This window comes from Macrotis lagotis, chromosome 8 (genome assembly GCF_037893015.1).
Source record: "Macrotis lagotis isolate mMagLag1 chromosome 8, bilby.v1.9.chrom.fasta, whole genome shotgun sequence".
Taxonomy (NCBI): domain Eukaryota; kingdom Metazoa; phylum Chordata; class Mammalia; order Peramelemorphia; family Peramelidae; genus Macrotis; species Macrotis lagotis.
The window spans coordinates 93,095,486-93,102,086 of NC_133665.1; positions in this window are offsets into that span (position 1 = coordinate 93,095,486).

Genomic DNA, 6,601 nt, shown 5'->3' on the forward strand with positions numbered 1-6,601 from the left:
TTGTGAACATTTACACCTCAGAAATCTGCAAGTTCTACAAATTAGGACTTGGTTTGTTATTTTGTCTAAATTCAATAAAATGATAGAGAAATGGTTGATAATGAAGATTAAAAATTTAAAGGTGTGTTCAGAGAGCGAGTTATTAATCTTTTACCACTATACAATTGCTTATAGGTCATTTTGTCCAGGCCTCTGTTTATTTCATATATAAAAAGAACTATAATAAGAGTAGGATAATTAAATCCATATTCTTAGACTCCATGATTAGTGCTCTTTTCATGGTGTCATGATCATTAGGTAACCTCTTGATGTTGTTCAGTTTGAAAGTTTTTCTGTAATGTGGGACTGGGGGGGTTATGAAAATTGAAAATGAAAGGATGGCTAGATAAGCATACTTAGAAAAAGCATATGCAGAACTTAATATTGAATAGATTATACTAAGAAAAGAGGAAATTTTTTTTAAATATCTAGTAACCAAATAGTCTGTAAATTTATTCATCATTCAATTGCCAAAATAATCCTGCTGGTTCATTGTGCTGATTATTTTGCTCAAATTATGAAAAATGTTCAGTATCTCCTAATACCTTTAATATTTCATGAAGTTGTTCTTTGCCTGTAATCTGTGATATTTTAATGTTATAACTGTATTCCTATATAATTATTTTCCTTTATATTTTCATGTATTTTATTTTATACATCTAAAGACATTCTGAGAAGAATTTGGACTTTATTAGATTTCAAAAAGGGGACTATGAAATTAAAAACAAAGGTTAGAAACTCCTACTCTAATGGATCTTTGTTATAATCAATGTAATCTCTCATTAATGTCAATATTTTGTACTCAAAGAGAACCAATAACATAACACTCCCGGGACCAAGATACATTGGGGTCAACTGTGACCAATGAGTTCGATAAGAATTCAGACCTCCAGATTGGGCACAAATAGACCATTTGAACATTTGGGTTGAATATATCTCTAGATTTATACATTTCACATTTCTTTTGTGCTACTATCATTTTGCTAGGCTCGTGGAGTCCAGGACCCTTTTTAATCCAGGCATGGCAAAGATAGGTAGTCCTTTATCAGTGTCCCCCTTGTCTCACAACCAATAATAAAGTTCTTCAGAGAAACTCTGAGATTGTGTTTATATAAACTCTTCTGTGAGACTAATTGAGTTGTGAGAGTTTTCCATAAAATATTTTTTTTTAGGAAAATGTACATTTGGCATTCAGGCTATGTGACCAACTCATTAGAGGTTTGGTTTCTGCAGTTTTGAATGCTTAACAGTTCACCTTGAGAAAGGACTTCAGTATCTAGCAACTCATTAACAGACAATTTTCAAAACCTTTCTTAGAAAATTAAAATGGAAACAGTTCAATTTTCTGGCATGGTGCTGGTAAACTTTCCAGGTTTCATACACACACAACAATGAAGTGGGCACAATGACTCTATAGACATTTAGTTTAGTTGGCACCCTAATATTTCTCACTAAGATTTTCTTTTCATCTCAAACACTGAACTACTTTTGGCAATAAAAGCTTCATCTTCAATATCCATATAGGTATACTGCCAAAGTAAATAAACTACAACAATCATAATTATTCCATTTGTTTTCATCAGTGGTTCTATGTATGGATGGCATAGTGCTGACTGATGGAGAACTTCTATTTTCTTATTGTTGATGGTCAGTCCAAAATTAGCACAAATAGAGAATTGATCCACACTCTATTTCATGTCATACTCAGAGGCTGCATTGGATGCACAATCGTAAGAGAACAAAAAGTCATGCTAGGTCTTTTTCCACATTGGTCTTAGCTTTTAGGCTTTCATCTTAAGTAATTTTGTAACTCTCATCCCTGTCTTCACATTGATTTTCCAAATAGGGATCATGCAATGTGTGGGAGAGGGGGACTTCCTATTGTGGTGTTGAATAAACTATAAACTCCTTCACCTGCTAAGTCTCCTCTCCCTTTCTAGGTTCTACGTTCCTTTGAGCATGTTTTCAACCCCCTGAGTCTGAGTGCACTGGTTTTTCCCCAAAGTACTTACCTTTCTTATTCAGAGTCTACTGGGGTCTTAGAATTGTGCTACTCAAAGATGCCCAGGGTTTCCTCCTCACAAATCTCATGATGATTTCATTGTGTGAAGAATGACAGAGGTCAGCTATACAGATTGCCTCTTACATGCCATTTGCTTCCAATTTGAAATCAGCCTTAGTGATCTCCACTCAAATGACCTTCCTTCCAAGGTTCATATTAGATACACATCATCTCTGATGTTGATTCTCTATAATTCTTATCCTGCATTGTTGATGCTCAAACCGACTAAAATTCTTTTCTCTCATTCAAATTCACTTGCACTGTTGTTCTACTTCATTCACTCGGGAACAGCTCTACTCTCCATCACAAATGCCTGCATACTCAGGGGTCAAATCTCAGCACTATGCCTAATAATGTTTGATCACCAGGCTCAGAGGAACACATTGAAGCTTTTTAATTTGCCCTGAGGGAATAATTAAAGATGGTTAATGGCATGAATTCCCGACACAGATGCCTACCTTCTTTGAGATTCTCAGCCTTAATCTCAAATTTATTAGAAACCATTCTACTTTGCATATTCTTTGTTCCAGCTAGAATGGACTAATTTTTAATCTCCTACATTTGTGCCACTGTGTATACAGTCTGCTATGGCTAATGGATACTACTTTTCCTTTTTTCCTATATTCATCCATTCCTATCTTTTCATTTTCTTTTCCAAGATCTTATTCAGGCATCAATTTCTTTCACTGATGTACACAATTAGACCAATACCTCCCTTTTAGTTTAATTCTTACCACTATTTTATCTCTCCAATCCATTTAATAATTTTTAACATCTTACAACTATGTGCACATGTGTCTAATTACTTTCATCCCCTCCTTCCTTCCTTAAATATTATAGACTTTAAATTACATAAATTCAGAGACTACCTTTTTTGTCTTTATATGCCTACCTAGCATGGAAAACAGAATTTTGAATGAAGTAGGATCTTAACAGATAGATATTTGTGGAATGGAATAGAATCTTTAACACTGGGATAATGTGGAGATAAAGGCAAAGATGTCTGTATAGAAAGCTTAGAGATTCTATTTTGTTGGGTTTTCTTTATGTGTATTTTTATATTTCTACATTCACAAAGAAGTTAGAAATTTCCTATGAATACACTACATAGACACACAGAGACATAGAATTAAAGGAAGATGACTGCTGGTCTTAAAAGTAATCAATTAGATGTGGAAATTGTAACTTCAGTGAATGTAACAGGACATTAAAATTCACGCTTTGGAATACTCCATTTCTTTGAGTACATGACCTATATTGTGTCTTCCCCTTTTGCCCCCCGTAGACTATAAGCTACTTGTGGGTAGGAATTATGCTACATTTTATCATTAAGCCTCCCATTTACTAACACAATATTGTTCTCTATGTACTAAATAAATATATCTAGGATTAATAAAATGAAATTAAAGATAATACAAGTGGCTTAAATTAGAGAAGCTCTATCTAGAAGCTAAAATGACTACAGCAAAGACCACTCTGAGACATCTCAGAACAAAATTTTATGCTCATGTCAGAGATCAGTCAAGTAACTTTAATATATTTCTCTAATATATTACTTAATGTCCACTGTGTTCTAGATATTAACTGAAATATTGAGATATGCAAAAATTTTATAGTATAGTATGTCAATATATTCTCTACTCCTGGTGGCACATCCCATTCAGAGTCACAAATCAAGTAACATCTACATAGTCATGCCATCCATCCAGAGTTTCAAGATGTGTTAAAGTAAGGGTTATGTCAATGTATATTTATTTTATATTTTTTGGGGGGAGTAAGAATAAAAACATATCTGATACTCATACTGGGCTTTAGAAGTACTTATTTGTCCCAACTGATAAAGTTCAAGGACTGGAGTGAGAATGACATGATTTCAAATTTGACCTCAAACATTTAATAGTTATGTGATTCTGGGCATGTCAATTAACTTCTGACTTTCTCAGTTACTACAACTGTAATAATCATCATAATAATAATAATAATAGCAATATCACTCATACCAACCAATGACAAAGCAAGGATTCAAACTCTTATCTTCTAACTCAGATTCAATATTCCTCCCAGTTATTTCCACTAATTTAATATCAATTTGACAAACCTTTATTAAGTCCCTACTAGATTTAACAAATTGGGACAGCCAGGTGGTTCCATGGATGGAGTACCAGGACTGGAATCAGGAAGATCTGAGTCAAATCCTACCTTAGACACTCACTAACTTGGTAACTCCAGGTGAGTAACTTAACGCCAATTTGCTTCAGTTCCTAATCTATAAAATGAGGGCATACTAGACAAGGAAAGGATTAAAAAACTGTGTTACTTTATCCATAGTATTGTTTGGAGTCAGAACTGACTAAACAGATGAATAACAATGACAAGTTTAACACACTATTCAAGGATCTGGAGATGCACAAAAAAAACCAAAATAATTCTCTACTCAGAAATTCTTTAATTTAAATATCCTTTGACAATTCCCCTCTTTTAGATTTGCTATTTCTGGAAATTCTTTTAATTAATTGATCACAGTCCTAGTTGCTCTTTGTCAGCATTTCTTTCCTTTATTCACTCCTTTATTCTTATAAATAGACATCACTATTAAAGGACTGCTCTATATAAGTTGTTTTCTCTTTACCAACTACCTGGATCCTCCACCCTTGAATCTATAAATTGGTACCCTGGATAAGGGTCAGAATCCCAATCTTCAACATTTTACCTCACCCTTAGCAGTGGCCAAGATTACTGTGTCCAAAATAAGGAATATCAGATGAATTTGTTTAAGTACTTGATTACCTTGAAAACAGAGGTGCCTTAATTGTTTGGTTAAAATCTTCAATTAAAGGGGTGGCTAGGTGGTGCAGTGGATAGAGCACCTGCCCTGTAGTATCTGAGTTCATATCTGGCCTCAGACACTTAATAATTACCTAGCTGTATGGCGTTGGGCAAGCCACCTAACCCCATTTGCCTTGCAAAAATAAAAAAAAAAATCTTCAATTAAAGATTGTTAGAGAGGATTTCATTGTGAGAATGAACCAAGAAATGGTAACTTTCCTCCTATTTAATGCTCTGTAACCCAAAGCCTCACAATTAAAATTGTTTAAAGCCTTGTCTTTACACTTTACTAGAAGAATTCTGACAGACTTTTTCTGACAGCTTACCTTTCAGTCAAATTGATCAGAGGAATTGTTCTCCTTGGCTAGATGAGTAGAGTAACATGTATCTCTTGGTTTCTGTCCATCTTCCTGCCTTTTCCATTGTCTGGGGCTAATCTTACAGAAGTTAGAGGTTACAATGTTCTCTAATGATTTTCCTCTCTACTCTGAAGATACCACTATGGTGAAAATTTAAGTGTTTAAAAAAAGGTTCAATTTGATGTGGTTCTATCAGCTTAGCAGACAATTCAGGTAGACAGAAGTAGACAGAGTCAAAGGAAACCTGCTTAGCAGTTGAAACAAAGTGAATTTATAAAAGAGGCAATATTACCATACAAAAGCATTGAACAGGAAATGTTTAGATAGTTTGGGATTGCTTTAGTGTTTCTATCAGTTATCTGATATCTATTGGATCAGAAGCCACTATAGTCCCTGGTGATCAATGTACCCCAGAAATGCAATGTCTAAAGATATCAGAGAAATCTAAGGGTTTGGTCCCTGCATTTTGGGAAATAAATATAAGAACCAGTAAGGTAATCATAATTTTTTTGATTATCATGTCTAAGTGTTCAGTCTTGAAGGTCATATATTGTTCTAAGTCTAGACTTCAAATGTATGATGTCTCTTGGAGAAAATCTGTAGTTCCAGGCTCTGCAGTTGTGACTGACCTCAGATTTTGAGTTTTATGTCTCCTACCTTGAGTCAGGATCTTCTGTCACTGATTTAATACATGCTTCTATAATCATCTATATTCATTGAGAGAATTTTGGGGCTTCTGGGTCTAGGAATAATGGTGGAGGTCAGTGGCCCTGAGGGAAAAGGTTAGGGCAGAGTGTTAATAACAAATAACTTCTAATTAATGTTACCTAAGGTTATATTAATATAGGTACATTTTAACAGTATCATAAGAAAACTTAAAAACAATATCAATGGAGGAATCTCATTTGTCTCCTGCTAGGGAGAAAAAAAAATAGCATATCTTGATCAACTCCATTGCATTACTGGATAACAATGTTCAGCTGTTGTAACATCTTACATAAGATATTTGAGAATAAGGAAAGGCCTGGTAGGGTTGAATAGTTGTAAGGGTGGTTCCACTTTGTGCATTTATGGAATTTGGATTGTCTGTATAGAATGAGAGCAAGAGTGAAGGGAGCATGTCTGATTTGAGACAAGAATTGCTGCAATGACTACATTTTCCCCAAAACTTCCTGCTTATGATATCTCTGAGTTTCTTCTCTAAGGGTGAGTCAACTAGTAGGTAAGCATTCAGAGAAATGTTTTTTTTTTAATCTAATAAATACGTTTATGATATCCACAGTAGTAGACCACTTTTTTCTTTTAAGTCTGAGTC